This window comes from Pagrus pagrus (assembly GCF_965226575.1).
Source record: "Pagrus pagrus genome assembly, chromosome: 9".
In the NCBI taxonomy this organism is placed as follows: domain Eukaryota; kingdom Metazoa; phylum Chordata; class Actinopteri; order Spariformes; family Sparidae; genus Pagrus; species Pagrus pagrus.
In genome coordinates, this window is record NC_140193.1 from 32,370,090 (window position 1) to 32,385,854 (window position 15,765).

Genomic DNA, 15,765 nt, shown 5'->3' on the forward strand with positions numbered 1-15,765 from the left:
CTGTGAATCACTGAGGGTAACATAAAAAAGATTTAGCAGGCCCACCACTAATCTTGATGTTTTAGCCTTGCCATATCTAACGTTACCATAGCCAGCTGCTGCTAGCTAACCAACAATGAGTTACAACATCAAAATACACTTTCAAAACAATGTCTGAATGCTAACAAAGCTAGCTTGACAGCTATCAGTGCTAGCAATGGCTATGTTGGTTGTTTACGTTCAATATGATAATATTAGGTGTTTACTTACAGGTGAATGAGACATGAGGTAGCTACTTGTAGTTAGATGTTGTGATGAAAACGATGCACCAATACACTCTCCTCCCCACTGCTCATGAGGACTCGGGCTTCGTCTGCAGTTGTCGGATAGTCCGCGTTCATGGTTTGGGGGGAGTGGCTTTGGAGAGATGCCTGAGTGCAGGGGGCGGGGTTTACTGGCTGGATACTTTCGAAATCTAGCCTGGGCTTGATGGTTTTTCCATCTTACCAACCCCAGCTTCAATTACATCTAAACTGAAGTACTCTTTTATAAGGACATTTTCAATTATATTTTAAATGAAGCACAAAGAAGTGTGTGCTTTTGTATACTGAAATTATATTTTGAATACAATTTAGTATACTAGTTTTTTTTACGTATGGACCACAGTTCTCACAAGACCAGCCGTGCTCCAACTATGAACTGCGCCTGGGCTTGAAAGCGAACAATATAAGCAGTGATTAGGGCCAAAAAGCTGCGATCAAGTCGGACAGTTTCCCAGAAGCTTTCAGTCTGTACAGTAAATCACAGAAACACTCGCATCCTGTTAGATCTGATTCCAATTAATTTAAATTTTATCAGACACATTTATCAGTTTGTACACAGCCTTCACTTGTTTAATTATGACAGGGTGGCCTATTGATACTCTACACAGGAGAGCTTTTATTTCTGTTCATGGTTCAACCTTCATTTTACATAAATTCTCACTTAAATCAGCTTCATATGATCTGAGCAGACCTGTCCCTCTCAGACTACATAATAAATGGAATACAATAATAGTCAAACACAAAAGAAAGAGATACGAGACAATAGTTTTCATTATTATAACTTTCACTTTAGTTACTGCTTTTGTGGGACAAAAAAGTTTTTAGTGAATATCAGAAACACACAAACAGACACACACTTTTGACAGCTTTTTTGGCTATCCATGGTTATTCTTGTCTGCTCTCCTGTACAGACAAACTGCTGTTGGACCATCCGTGGGCATGTATGGTATGCTTGTGCGTGTCTGTGTGTATTGGTGTATGTGTTATCTCCTTGCTGTTTGTTATGCTGCTTAATTAACTGGGATGGGAGGGTTGACGGACATCTGCTCTCAGCCTGTCGTTAAGGGTAGCCTGACCCCAAGTAAGTGTGTGTATGTGCATGCACATGTGTCCGATGTGTCTGCATGCATGTGTGTGTGTGTGTGTGTAACAAGCAGGTATGGACATTAGCCAAGACTGTGCCAGATGAATGTCGGATCTCATGACCAGATGGTGCCAGCTAGCGTCCCCTCTGCAGACTACGCTCCCTCAGATGTGACCCCAGTGCCCTGCATCAAACTGTCAGAGAGAACAGCTAGCAAGTCTGGTAAAGGGACACCAGAGGGACTTTAAGAAACAAGCACAACAAAATGATGTGGATAAAGCTCAGTGAAGAGGCCCTTGTTCTTAAAGTGCGCAAGTAGTTTGACTGTGTTCATTTAACGTGAACAGGATGGGGCTTGTTGATGAGAAAATTGGTGTTAAAGATGCTAACAGTATAATATATCTTCTGCTTGTAGGTTACTGATACAGCAAATAAATAAAAAACCTTTGAATTTGATTAGCTTTTAAGCCCCAATTGTGCACAACTGAATCTGCGTTAGTTTGGTTGAGAGCTCTCCTTAAGTCAACCTGAAACAACTGTCTTTTGACTAAGATTATGCCCACACTGTGTCAGTTTCCCAAAACTCCCTGCAGAGTGTGCAAATATTAAAGTGCTGGCTTGCTGTTTGAGTGTGTAGAGGCAAACAATGACCTAAGCCAGCTTCTGATAGTCTGGTGCTGTGTGCCACAGTGCCAGCAAAGTAAGGAGACGTTTAGTTGCCTCTGACTTACTCTGTGGTTGTTCATTTAAATGCCAAATGAGCCACATACACAGCAGAGATGTTGTTATCTTTATCAGATGTCACAATTAGATAATAAGGATTTTATTACTAGTGCAGCAGCTTGACAGCTTGGTTAGTATATAGTAGCCCTTTTTCACACAGTCGCCGCAAATTCTCTGCCATTGTTTGTTCACACAGAACCAAGCAGCTCCGGTATGAAGCCGCACCAGTGTGTCAATTCATACAGCACGCCGGCACTGCAGATCCAAAAGAGGTGTGACGGTACACGTCATGATGATGACGACGTGTGTGTTATTTTCAATGCTTTTCCCCCGGTGTCCTCCTGTTAATCTGAACATGTACCCGCTGACTGTTTATAATCATATGGATGCTGTTATAATGTGTTGTGATTGAGATCCTGACCCACCAAACATCCTGGAAAGTGACAAAGTTACGTTTTTCGCTCTAAATTACATAATAACATAATCGGTCTCGGTCGGGAGGGGCTCACTGTCACAGTGAAGAAACTAACTACAACAACACAATAGTGGAAAGGGACAAACACTTGGTGAGTTAAAGTGTTTTGCCGGGGACAGATGCTGTTTTTCGGGCAGAAATGTGACCAAGAGTCAGTAGGACAGACAGGATGACAGAGGTTTTTCCATGTATAACTGCAGCATTTTCTTCCTCATATAAGTTGCCAAAGACACTACCAGTTACTATGTTACTGTTGTTTGGTCCTGTAACATTGCTTTGTGGGACGTTTCTCTTTATTTTGTTGAGTGAAGGACCTGTTTACTGTGAACACCATCAGATCGACACGCGCCGCCGGCTTATTCATTCACACAGGTACGGTTGGCCTCTGCTGTGCCTCTGATACTACCTCTGATACTACCTCCGGAGGCGCATCAGAGCCACAGCAAAATTTCACCCTTCGCCGCATCTGAAACTTTCACACAGAGGAGGATTTCCATACTTTTTAAGTTGTCTGACACCAGAATCAAATATGTAAATGTAAACATCTATTGTAAGTTAAAATAATTCAAAACACAGCATACGTGACCACAGATAGCACTTGGAGAGTGAATGGAGGTGTTGAATATGTTGACACAGTAAAATAAACAGCTTTCCATAAATTGAAATTGAAATTGAAGAAGACAACTCTTTTTCTGTCATCACAAATTTTAAACATTACACAGTGAATACACAGTACAGCTGTTGTCATTAACTTGCACAGATTTTGTCCAGAAGTCACGCCGGACATGACATAATGATTTGGTCATTATTATTGTTGGCATTTTCAAATGTCCAATCATCCCCTAATGATGACAAAGCTGATGTTGCATAATTGTTTGTTTACATTCTGTGCTCTGCAATCACGGCTCACAAAGCAAAGCATTTAAATGTGTGGGCTCACTTTACTCAATTTAATGAAAATGCAATATATGTATGTGCATATGTAAGGGTACATGCATTTGATCCCAGTAATCTCATAAACACATACAAATACAACATAAATCTAAAAACATTGGAGTGTGTTTGACTGCTTTTGCAAAGTGGCTGCTCCATCTGACATTACGTCCTCAGTGCAACCTCTCAGGGCTAAAGTAAAAATGAGGCTGTTGCAACCTTGTAAAGACAAGGTAACACTCATTATCATTTTAAACATAAATTTGTAGTCATTAACTCAGGACACAGTTGGGATGGATTTTAGGCATTTTTTTTATTTATGCTAAAGTAATCCTGTAGACAACATCATTCAGCAGCACAGCTGCAGTGGATAGCAGAAGTCAGACATTCAAATGCAACCAATTTTCCACCACTAGGTGAGGTAAAATTACAGGAATAACCAACAGAATTTCACAAGGAGTCCAGTTGGTTTAGCTAAGCATGCTAAGTTTACGTCTTTCCTGACAACCAGAGATAACTTACCTTGCAGGGAGATGACCACAGCTCTTATAACTTCTTATTTTTGTTAAAAAAAAAGAAAAGAAAACAACAACAACAACAACAAAAAAGAGTAGCAACTTATTCTTTTTGCACCAATTCTGATATTCTGATGAATAGAACTGTATCAAGAGTATCAAGAGAAGTATCTGTGTTGATAAGCACTTTTAGTATTGGTATCAATAAAATCTTAATATATCCCTCCCTGTCTAATTGTTCTGTAAATTTTCAATTCCTTAAGTAACTTTGACTACAGTATAGTCTATTTCTTCCCTGCTTGAACCGAGAATCAGCTAGAAAAACAAGGCACAGTAAGAGTGTTGCTTTTATTCATAAAATATTAATGACTGCATAAAGAGCTGATGTGTTCTATAGCTCCATTCACACTGCCTTTTCAAGACGTGAATCTTGCGCCTGTATTCCACTTCACTGTCTGTGTGAAAGTTACAGAGGCGGAATGGAGGGAAAGCCGCAACAGAGATGAGACGACCTCTGTGTGAAAAGGTAAGCCGACGGCAGGGGTGTGTCGGACTGATGGTGTTCAGTCTGACAACAAATAAAAAAGAAATGTCCCACATTTCAACCCACAAAGCAAAGTTAAAGTGGTAGCTTAAATGAGGGGAAAAAATATGGAATTTATACATGGAAAAGTTGCTGTCATCCTGTCAGTCCTGCTGACTCTTCCTCACATTTCCACCTGAAAAACAGTGTCTGTACCCGGCAGCGAGAGCCAGGTAGCTCCTGCAGTTAAATGACATGATTATGTGACAAGATTGAGAGCAAAAAACTTATCTTTGTCACATTCCATGATGCATCGTGGGCCAGTCAGTCAGTTTTTGTGTGTGGGTTCTCAATCACAACATATCATAACATCATCCATATGATTATGAACAGTCAGTGGGGAACCGGGGGAAACACGTAAAAAAAAAAAAACATGCCGGCATGCCATATGAAACGACACACTGCAGCGGCTTTATGAGGGCACTGCATGGTTCATTTTGAACAAAGGTGAAACTTCGTTGTGGCGATATTGCAGAATCTCTGTGTGAAAAAGGCTTATGTTTCAACAACACTAAAGCCACAACCTGCTTGGAAGAAGGGAAGCAGTTAACCCATCAGACAGACAGTGTTATGCCTAAAACATGTTCAATCCTAGGATGTTTCTTCATACTATATCACATACTGTAGCAGGTTGTACTGTCTGGCTTCCAACTGTAAGGTTATCTAAAAATCCAAGCATTAGAAAATGGATAAAGACTAGTCAGGATCAGTACTCTCTGTATTTTGTTACCCTCTTCTCTCCTCTTTTCTCTTCACCATGCTCTGTTCCACTCTTCCCTACTTCATCTGTCTGCCTTAGTCGTCCTATCTCTCTGCAGTTGGCAGCGTGTCTGGACTTTGTTCTGGTGCTGTTTTTACTGCCTTGCTGTGAGAGTTCCCCCCCACACGCCCACAACCTCCACATCCCTGCCCCTTTGCTCCTTGATGCCCAAAGTGCCCTTTTGTCGGTGCTATTTATTTTATTTTTTTTTGCGTGTGTGTGTGTTTGTGTGAAGGCCTGTCAGTAGCCCTTAAAGAATAACATTTAACAAATAATAATAATAATTTATGCAGCCTAAATGAAATGACCTGGCTCCCCTTGGTAACACCATCCACCAAGACGTGCCCTGACGTGCCCCCGCCGCACGTTACAGCAACAATATTGCATTTATTGCAAATGGGAGTAGTGACGGTCTGGCCATAGGGGGATGTGGACAAATGCCACAACGACCAAGGTGACTGCGACCGCTGCGTGAAGATGCAGTCCTGCTGATACGATTAAGATAAAAGTCGGTTGGGGCCAGCTGTTTTACCGCCGGCAACTCTTAAAGACGGTAGACACTATGCATTATGGCTGATGTATAGCTCACCTGGTAGAGCAGCCCCCTCAGTAAGCAGAACCGTCCTATACTATGGGTTCGAATCTCAGCATAGGTAGTACCTTTAGTTAATGTGTTTTCTTTTCTTATCATCATTACTATCACTACTATATACGTATATACATTTATATATATATATATATACTATATACGTATATATATATACACATATATATACTAGGGCCGGGAAATTAATCTAATTAATTAGAGGCTTTGTAATTAATTAATCGAAATTAATCGCATTTTTAATCGCATATAAATATTTGACCTGAGAACAGTGAGAAGCAATTTTTTTCATATAGGTTTTAGTATACCATTGAATAATGACTGAATAAAAAAAAAAGAAAGAAAAAAAAAAGTTCCTTTGTAATATTTACATTTTTGGGGATACTGAATTTTAGGTCTTCATTGAATGTTAGCCATAATTATTACTATTAAAATAAACTGAATAAATAAAGACATGGGATGTTTCATTCGGTGTGTAATGGACATATATACAGTATATAATGTATTAGTTTCACTTTTTGAATTGAATTAGTGACATAGGCCTTAATAAACTCTCCCATGACATTCTCATGCACCTGTACATCAGAAACAATAGGAGTGATAGGTACAGTAGGATATGCAATAATTAACTACTGCATACATCTTGACAGCTCTACTTTACACTGTTGATTTGTATAATCCCAACAGACATGTCCAGTGATTTTCAGCTTTCTGTGTTTACATGTGTCTGTTTTGATGATACAAGTCAGCGGTCCTGAAATGTGTGTTTCTCTAATATAAAACACATTCTACATCGCGGAGGCAACGTCTCTCCACTTAGGGCTTCCTTCACCTTTGAAACGGGGCAGAGCTCCGTGGGAAACACCTGCCTGACACAGCAACGTAGGGAACCGTGCACGTCCGCGGCGCACAGCTCCACTGACATGCAGGGGGGAAAAAACGGCGTCGCCGTCGCACGCGGCTACGCGCCGCTTTGGGTTGTGAGCGCGCATGTCGCGCGTCTACATTGGAAGCTAATAGGTAGTCAGTCAGTATAATCAGAGGCAACCATGAATGAGTTCGCCTCAGTTTCATGTGATTGTCACTGTCAGCCTGTTAATTTTACTGACCCGAGCTGAGACGCACCCCAAGTGTCGGCGGCTTTTTAACTCGTTAAATAATTGTGCTCCAGTATAATCGGTACGCCTGAAACTCATCCAGTGAGAAACGTTCCGCGGTGCAAATATAAGTGCGATTAAAATGCGTTAATTTTTGTGTAATTAATTAATCTTAATTAACACGTTAAAGTCCCGGCCCTAATATATACTATATGTATATACTATGTATATATATATATGTGTGTATATATATATATATATATATATATATATATATATATATATATATATAGTTTTTATGCCTTTTTTTTTTCTTGAGCACCTGCCCCTCCAAAGGTCTCTGCACGGGCCTGTTCCTGTGTCTCTCTAACCGTTCTCCTCCTCCTACACAGTGTCTTGTGGGTTGGGTTGTGCGGAGCTGTCACTCCCTGGCTGGGCCTGCCAAGCTACACGTCCTGGTCAGAGGGGAGGCCGAGGCAAATGATCGGGGCGTCATTGTGGGTCGGGTCGACCTCCCACTACTGAGAAGCGGACCCCCTCAACAGATTGAGCCTCCAGCTGGCCCACCATAGCCCCATGCTGAGGGCACAAATGCCACAAAACACAAATTCCCACTTGCACACAAGCAAGCACACATACACTATCATGTGCATATATGGAGACACATGCTTGCCTGCACAAAGAAACAAACATACAGACACACCAACACTGATCTGCAGTGTACTCACTCATTCACTGAAGTTTAAAGAAAGCTTAAATTGTTACAAAAATCTCAATTATTAAATGTTAATTTACACAAACTAAAGAAAATTTCTTATTTATAAGAGAATTTTGGGGATGAATATCTAAAACATTGCATCAGTGGGATTTCTGACAGTTAACGAGACCCTCTGTCCATAGGCGCTTGATTCAAGCAAGAAACAATTTGCCCAGAAAAACCCTTGTAGCAGGGGAAAAAAGGGAAAAAATCACAGAGGAGGGATCCCTCTACCAGGACAGGCAGACATGCAATAAAAGTCTTGTGTACAGAACAGACCAATAAAATAGTATACAGATTGCAATGACAAAATATTTTATACAAGATCAAGATTAGATTTGATATAAAATATATGTGAAGAGTGTGGATCAAGGAGGATAACTGAGCAGGCCAAGGCATTGCCAAGTTGTGCCCAAGCTGCACACTCTCCTGTCCACTGTGGTGGAAGAGGACAGGCCACACAAGATAATTAACAAAAACAAATATCAGAACGTATACACTCAGCTTCATAATAAATGATGCCTTGAAACAAAGACATACATAACACAATATGATAATGTCATACAACTGTGAACGAATGGTTTTCTCGATCTAGAAGAATAAAAGAAGAAAAAATTACATGTGAAGAAGCGTGATTACAAAGAACAGACAGACCTAAGTTTGATCCAGGGGTTGAAAGTTAGCGCAAATATCGGTAAAATTTTACTTCTTCTTAGGCTGCAGGATTAAATATGAATTTACAATATAGAAAATAACAAACAATCTGAGGTCTTGGTTAGTTGTGGTAATAGAGTGATGAAATCATCAGCAGTGGGAGTTATTTCCTGTTTTTGCTGTGTTGCTGTCATATTGTGTCATTAACATTGTCATACCTTGTTAGGCAGTCACTGTATCTATCCTCCCTCTCATTAACAGTTAATTCAGTTTGCCTATGTTGAGTTCACTACCTCTCTCTCTGTCAGCCCGGTGAAATTCTCCTCCTGTCTTCATTAGCTACACTTGCAAAGGGAGGTTTCCTGCCTGCCAACGTCCTCTGGGCCCCCAGACACTGGTGCAGAGGCCTCCAGGGTCCAGAGGAGCCAGGCTGCGCACCGTTGGTCTGCAGTCTGTTCTCCAGTTGTGGCAGCGAACGCACCCTTATGATGACAATTAGTGGCTGTTAGAGAGCACAGATGAGCAGGGGAGGCACGAGAGAGCGAGAGGGAGAGGGAGAGAGAAAGGTGGGGGTGTGCGATGGGGGCAGGTGGTGAAAAAAGCAGGACACAATTAACAAACATGGGAAAATACCTGCTAATGAGGATGGGCAAACCTCTGGGGGCCCTAGTGAGATGGAGGGGTGAAGGACAAGAGGAGGGATTATGACTTTAACTCTACATCGGGGGGCTGACTCTGTGACTTTGTGGAGGATTGAAAGACTAAAGACGGACAGATATTCTCCTTCTATTTTACAGGTCCGTTCCCAGACCGGGTCCAAATTATAATCTGCATGATTGGGTTGGGTTTTATGTTTGTATCAAAATGTGTACATCTCAAGTGGATCAGAGCAGATTTTAATCAGCTGTAACATCAGCACAGGAGAAAAATTAGGGTTTAGTGTACTGAATAAACTGTAAAGTGACTGAAAAAAGTAGACCTTCCTTAAAGAAGAACAGGTCATTCTATCAAGGGTGGACATCTTATCTTGTTATTTGTTTACATTCAAAAGACACTGAAGCCATATATCTACGGTAATCATGACTGGAGCAAAGGAGTTAGTCAGGTGACTGTCATAATGCAACTCAACAAAACATTCAACTTTAGCACAGAAGACAGCTGTTTGTTTCCTGTTTCCAACCAGAGACTACACATTGTTCCGAAATCCTTTCAATGCGAAAATGTCCCATTGGATGAGAAGCCCATTTGTCCGACACCCCATAGAGTAGTGTAGCGATGATGTGTCTTTGTGAGCTAATCCAGAAGTTAGCATCGCCCTAGTTCCCTTGACAAAAGGCCTCTGGGATTTTTTATTGGATTTTTAAATTGGCACCAAAAATAAGCTCTGTGGCAAACAAAAGTTTATGATACTCAAACACTGTAAAATCTAACATGTTGTTTCAACTTAAAAATATGAGTGAAAGGGCTGCCTTAAAATTTTAAGTTAGGTGAAAAAGTACAATTTGTTCTTCAACATCACCTAATGTTATCTTGATTAAATATCCCTTGTTGAACTGCTTTGGTTAGTTGTTTGAACCTGCAAATCTATTCCAGCTAAATTAAATTAGTCAGATGTGTAAACCTTGATGTTAAGTTTGGTTAATTTAGGGTTTAGGGTAGTTATTTGAACGTGAAAATCGATAGTGTCTATAGAGTTAATGGTGATGATCAGGATGATGATGGTGATAATGAGGATGATGATGATAATGTGATGATGATATGATGATGTAATTAGTTTAGGATGATGATGTAATGCTGATAATGAAAATGCTGATGACGATATGATGATGCGACGATGATGATATGACGATGGGATGATGATGAGGATGATATAATGGTGGAATGTTTATGTGATGCTGATAATGATTTGTTGACCACATGATGACGCAATGAGTTGATGATGATGATGATGATGATGGTGATGTTGATGTTGATAATGATGATATGGTGCAAAATCTATCTATCAAAGACCAAAGAGCTGGTGGTGGATCTGAGGAGAACCAGGACACCAGTGACCCCATTTTCCATCTTGGGGCATAACGTAGACATCGTTGAACACTACAAATATCTGGGGGTGTTCATCGACAATAAACTGGACTGGATTAATAACACTGAAGTCCTCTACAAGAAGGGACAGAGCCGCCTCTATTTTCTGAGGAGGCTCCGCTCCTTTAACATCTGCTGGACTATGCTGAGGATGTTTAATGAGTCTGTGGTGGCCAGTGCTATTCTGTTTGCTGTTGTGTGCTGGGGCAGCAGACTGAGAGTAGCAGACGCCAACAGACTCAACAAGCTGATCAGGAAGGCCAGTGACGTTGTGGGGGTGGAGCTGGACACTTTGACAGCAGTGTCTGACAGGAGGATGCTGTCGAAGTTGTGGGCGATACTGCAGTATGACTTTCACCCTCGCCACAACGCTCTGGTCAAACAGAGGAGCACCTTCAGCGAGAGACTAATTGCTCCCAAATGCATCACTGAGCGCCACAGGAAGTCATTCCTACCTGTGGCCATTAAACTTTACAACTCCTCCCTCTGATGATCGGACACAAATGCCTATATATATTTATATATTTATATATGTATATATATGTTTATCTATGTATATTTCCCATATAACATTTTTATTGCACTGTATATATGTACATACTTGGAGTGGTCATTGTACACTGGAGATTGTCTACTTTATTATTTTATTTTGTTGTCTACTTTTTATTTATATCTTTATCTTTATCTCTTGTTTCCATTCATGCTACATTTCTATCTCTACTTTGCACGGAGCATCTGGAACAAAAACAATTTCCCCCCGGGGATTAATAAAGTATTCTGATTCTGATTCTGATTCTGATCTGACCCATCAGCCTTATCTGCCCACAGACATGGAGAGGCTCAGCTAGAGCACACTGCTTCTGCTATGCCATGTTCTTCCCTATGGGCAGCTGATAGGAACATTGTTTAACCGGTTGAGCATCCCCCACATTTATGTCATGCTCAATCAGATTGGTGTGTGAAGGTGTATCTGTAAAGAGAGACAAATGAGAATGGAGCAACTTCACTAGATCCGCCAGATGAGTGTCTGGCAGATAACCCAACTGACTGCCTAGTTTGCTCAGGTACTCAGAATTGTTGAGTCTCCCAGTATTAATAGGCTCAGATGGAACATCAAAATCCACTGAAGGCCTGACTCCCACTGTGGCTATTGACCTTACAGACTCCACTGTGAGACTGTCTGTGGAAAGCGAGTCACCTTTTACTTCCATATTAGAGTGAACAATAAGTTTACATGATGCCACTGCACTTTCTTCCTTCTCTCTGGTGTGTATACTAAATAGTTGCTCTCTGACATACGGCTTTTTACGGTGTAAGGCCCATTTAACTTTGCTTGGAATGGTGAACCTATCATAGGCAAAAAAGCCAAAACTTGATCCCCTGGCTCATATAGACTGATTTTGGCTTTGCAATCAAAAAACTCCTTAATTTTTTCCTGGTACATCTAAGGTTTTTGTGAGCAGTGGCACAGGCAATATGCAGTCGTCTGCAAAAACCATTTACATAGTTCAAAACATTATCAAGCAGCTCACGGTCTTCAACTCGTCGACCAACATGGCTAGTGGACCCTAACCTTTAGCTGTTTTGCCAGTTGGGAAAACGTGTGAGACATAGAATTACTCCCCTGGTCAGTCTGTACCACCTTTGGGACACCAAAGGTAGTCAAAAAGGTCAATGCTTTCATTACCAGCATGGTTTTAATGGAGCGCAAGGGAAAAGCAGGGAAAAGCAGGATAGCAAGTACTTTAACACAATACTGTCAACAAGTACTTACTCCCAGCCTTACTTTTTGAAAGTGGACCCACACAATCAAGCAGCAGATATTCAAATGACTTTTCAACCACTGGAATCAGATACAATGGAGCTGGCTTAATCTGTTGGTTGGACTTTCCAGTTAACTGACAGGTGTTGCAAGTTTTACAATACATTGCAACATCCCTTTTCAGACGAGGCAAGAAGAAATGGCAGAGCACTCTGTCATAAGTCTTCTTCATCCCAAGATGACCTGCAACTCCATCATGTGATGTGCTCAACACAAGTTCTCTAAATTTTGAGGGCACCACAACCTGAACAACACTGTCTACCTGCACACCCATCACTACATCAGCCCACTTTCTTAACAGCAATCCATCATTAAGAAAGTAGAGCCACTAGGAACACACTTGAGCTCCCTTTCTGGACAGACCAACTCAAACAAGGGTTTCACCATGGGATCTGTAGCTTGCTCTCACTGTTGCCATCTCCTCAGTAAGGAAAGTCGCTATTGGCTGTCCTAAAAGTCGCTAAAAGTTGCTAAATGATGTCATCACCTAATTTGCATTTGCATTTGCACGTAAGCAAACTTGGAAAACAACAACTACACATTGATGGTTACTATGAGGCTACTAATAAAATTCACGATAAACGTAAAAGGGAATGAGCAGCATGTAGTAGTCCTTAGTAGTCCTTAACTGGCCGTCGTAAAAATCACTTCGTGGCGAGTTTAAGGCCGCTATAAAAGTTGTAGGTAGACGAAAGTGAGCTATTTATATTTTCTTATGATAACATTAAACATTTACACAGCTAACAGTGACGAAAATGATTAAAATACTGTAATTAGCGCGGGCATTCACAAACGTTTGTTTGACGTTGCCAAGGAGATCTATGTCAAATCTCACGAGAGTGTGTTGTTGAGACAGAGACAAAGTTCATTTTCTTCTGAATTGTCCGTCTGAAAATTGCCATTTTCGTGTCAAACTGTTCAGAAGAGATGTGTCTTGTGACAAATAAGTCCAATATTTACTATGGGGCGAAGTGACTAACTTCGCTAGCATCCGCTGTAGCACCCTAGCCACGTAAATGTAATGCATTACGCCACCACGACCAATCACGATGTGCCACGTCATCACAAATTGCCGCCAAATCGCCGCCCCGGACAAATTTGGCAGCCTGGACACATTTGGTACCTACAGCGGCCTTAAACTCGCCACGAAGTGATTTTTACGACGGCCAGTTAAGGACTACTAAGGACTACTACATGCTGCTCATTCACTTTTACGTTTATCGTGAATTTTATAAGTAGTAGCCTATGTGTAGTTGTTTTCCAAGTTTGCTTACCTTAGGCCTCCATCAGCCGGCGGTCGTCCAGCACCTGGTGTGACTGCCTGCCCCTGGGCATCTCCAACATTAACACGGTGCTCAATGTTGTGCAAAATGTTCATAATATCCCCATCCACCTCTATATCATGAAGAGCACTTATCCTCCCAAGAATCTCCGCATAGTCAGCAACATTAGCTAAAATATTATCTGCTGATACTATATTTTGTTCTATGCTGTCACTCAAGGAGAGCATAGCACCCCAGAGCTCATCTATGTCCTCCACCGTGAGCACCGGCTCCCGGTCTCCAAATCTGACAGTTGTTTTATTCTGAAAGGGTACAGATAACCCCGCCCCCTCGTTTGAATATTGCAGCATGAAATAAAAGAGCAGTGAAATAAATGTGACGTTATGAAATAAATTCCCCAGAAATAAATAAATGTGATGTTATAAAATAAATTCCCCGGAAATAAATAAATGTGACGCTATGAAATAAAAGTCCCCATAAATAAATAAATGTGATGTTAGGAAATAAAAGTATCAGGAAATAAATAAATGAGACGTTAGGAAATAAAAAATGTGTTTTAAAAATAAAAATATAAATTAATCTATGAATTTATATTTAATTTATGTCTATTTATCAACCTATTTATTTAATTTGGGACTCATTTCATGGCATTATTTATTTATTTATTAATTTATTAATTTATTTCATTATGACTAAAACGGCTTTCCATAGTCTACACCTTGAACTGGCAGCCGGGGACAGACACCCCTTTCAACCTCTCCACATACCAGATCAGAGAAGAGATGAAAATGATGCAAGAGAACCCACAGAGGAACCAACCGAATGCCAAGTACAGGCGATTTTCCACCAGTAGCAGTACCGGTCGAAAAAAGGCAAAACGCTCTCCACGATGAGGCTTCCTGTAGCCCCATTGTATAGCAAAATCTTAACCAGTATATTGTCCTTTCCATCCAAAGACACAAAACCATCGGAGACAAAATGTGCATAAATCTCATTAATACCTTTAGATGGGGCAGTCTTCAAGGGAACATCAGACTCAGATATATCATTACTTAGTGCAGAGGACACTAGGCCAGCCGACTGGAATCAGCTGATTTTTGGCTTTAGAGATTGGACATTCCCCTTTCCAGTGTTCCTCGTTTTTACATGAATGACAAATCCTAGTGGGATCCAACCTTCCATTTGTCCCTGGAACATGCCTCACTGCAAGATGAGCGCGTTCCTGGGCGACCCCTAGAGACCTCCTAGGCCTAAACCTGATATTCTCCATCTGCTGACTATCTCTGTGGACTTGACCAAACACTGAGCCACTAGCATGTGTTTGAACATATTCATCCGCAAGAACTGTAGTCGCAGACGCTGTCTTCACCTTTCTCTCATTGATGTAAGTAGCCAGGTGGGCAGGCAATGAACCCTTAAACTGTTCCAACACAGTTAAGTCACACAAGTCCTCATAATTGTCGCCCTCCAAAGCAGGGCACCAGTGAGTGAAATTAGCCAAAATATCTTGCACAAATTCTAGCTGCATGTACTGTTCAAATGATAAGGTCCCACCAAAATGCTCTGAACCTCTTTGAGCCACTGGAGTCTGAACTACCTCCAAAAGCTTGGCAGAAATAGCTAGCCCCTCCACAATGCCCCTTAGCTCAGCCTTCTTTGGCACCTTTTCCATTTTTGACCATCCCAAATGTGTTGCCAAATCAACGAAATCTGCCTTTATAAACCGAGTCAAAGTACTACGACACAGTAGCTTTAGAAATTGGAGACCAAATACATTAAGCACATCCAAAGGAACTAATAAGGCAGTCTGAGTCACCCAATACTCAACCACAGGGAGATTGAGTGATTATGGAGCGCCCCCTCCTAACTGCCGAGCCCAAACTGACTAACTGCACCTTAGTCTTCATGTGAGTGCTGGCAGTGGGTATTTATGCACCCACCGTCTGTATTGGGGGAGACAAACTGCCCCAGCCAATACTTCGGGGTGCTCCCAAGCCAAATGCTACTAGCTGCACGGACAACACACAAAAATAACAGCCCTAACAACAACAAAAAAAAAAGCAACTGCTCCTTGTGAGATGACTGTTG